Source organism: Dermacentor variabilis, chromosome 6 (genome assembly GCF_050947875.1).
Source record: "Dermacentor variabilis isolate Ectoservices chromosome 6, ASM5094787v1, whole genome shotgun sequence".
NCBI classification, from domain to species: Eukaryota; Metazoa; Arthropoda; class Arachnida; order Ixodida; family Ixodidae; genus Dermacentor; species Dermacentor variabilis.
Window position 1 is genome coordinate 129413362 of NC_134573.1, and position 1599 is coordinate 129414960.

General features: G+C 45.2%; 1 non-coding gene across 1 annotated transcript; it reads left to right on the plus strand.

Moving 5' to 3' along the window:
- Positions 1-903: 903 nt before the first annotated feature.
- TRNAE-CUC (transfer RNA glutamic acid (anticodon CUC)) lies at positions 904-975 on the plus strand. The gene has a single exon. It is a non-coding gene; the product is annotated as a tRNA-Glu (tRNA).
- The last annotated feature ends 624 nt before the right edge of the window (positions 976-1599 follow it).

Consider the following 1599-nt stretch of genomic DNA (forward strand, 5'->3'; position numbering starts at 1 on the left):
GGGGGGAGGGGCAATAAAGTTTCCGTGTGAAAATAAATGAAGAAACTTACTTTCGGAACGTCCCTCGTATACATGATTGTGGCAATAGTGACTATGACAGTTTGAGAGTACGAGTATCGCTGCAATATATATAAACGTTGACTGTCAGACAAATACAAAGTCATATGATAAAGTCATATACAAAACATGAAATAGTTCTTGCGAGCGCTAAAATTTTTGATAAGGCACCGTTGTACTTTGCCAAGTTTTCTGTCGTTGAAGAGCTGCGCACGAGGTTACCCCTTTAGGCTCATAGAGGAGTTTGCATGTATCTATTTCCCCAACGGACCCTTAACAAATAACGGCTGCAGCGATGGATCGCGGTGTTCAGCGGAAAGTTTATTGTTCCTACGCCTTCTTTCTGTCATTCCTTCTAGGTGGCCATCAGTGGCGCCTCTATGGGCGGCGCACTACATGTATAGCAGCTATAATGGTTTCAGCGAAACATTTTCACGAATGCGGAAGTTACGTTGACAATGGAGTCGGAGACATGCGCCATATTCTTCGTGTTCAAATAGTAATACAGCACGAAATAATGATGTCTAGTACAACTCATCTTATACAAATATATAAGGGCGATCACCACTCATACACATCATTACAGCTTCCACTGCAGAGACCATTGCATTGAGTGCCGGCCACCTGCATTCAAAGTTGGCGCCACATCCGCATACATCGGTCTCCGGCGCGCATTGAGATGGCGCGTGGTCTCGTTAATAAGTGTGCCAGTTTGTAGCAGTAAGGACACAATAAACATGTTTAATAAAGTCATAATGAAGCAAATTAACACTAACATTAGTAGTGTGTTAGAGGACTTACAGTGTAAATTTCTAAAAACATACGTGAATGCACCCATTTCCCATCTCCGGCATGGTCTAGTGGTTAGGATACCTGGCTCTCACCCAGGAGGCCCGGGTTCGATTCCCGGTGTCGGAAGCATTTTTTTGAATACTTTTTCTTTAAAAGCAGCAGTGGCGTTCGCGCTGGTACTTTATTTCTCTTCCATCGCGTCCGTTGCCACACAACATGGAAAGTAAATGAACGCCAAGCCTTTCTTAGGCCTAGGATGAGTGTTTAATTAATGTATTACGGGAGACGCACACTTAATCGTGATGGCGTTTTCGGTCACTTATCACGAGGCAGGACTGTCCGAGTTGCTAAAGTGTCGAAGTGAGCATTGAACAAGGCGTGTACACTCTTAGGCAAAGTTACACCCTTTGGCTTGCCCCTTCTGCCACACAACAATAATCGTTATCTGCCTTGATGCGCTTCCTTTCTTTAACGCTGCGAGCCCGGTACTTTCCAGTAACGAACGGCACGCGCGTTATCGGCATAGAACAGTTTACACCGTTTGGAGTGCCCATAGAGTTTCTCACTAGTAATGTAGTGAGAAACTCTATGGGAGTGCCCCTTCTGATAACGCGCGTGCCGTTCGTTACTGGAAATGTCCGGGCTCGCAGCGTTAAAGAAAGGAAACGCATCAAAGCAGATAACGATTATTGTTGTGTGGCAGAAGGGGCAAGCCAAAGGGTGTAACTTTGCCTAAGAGTGTAAGTTGCG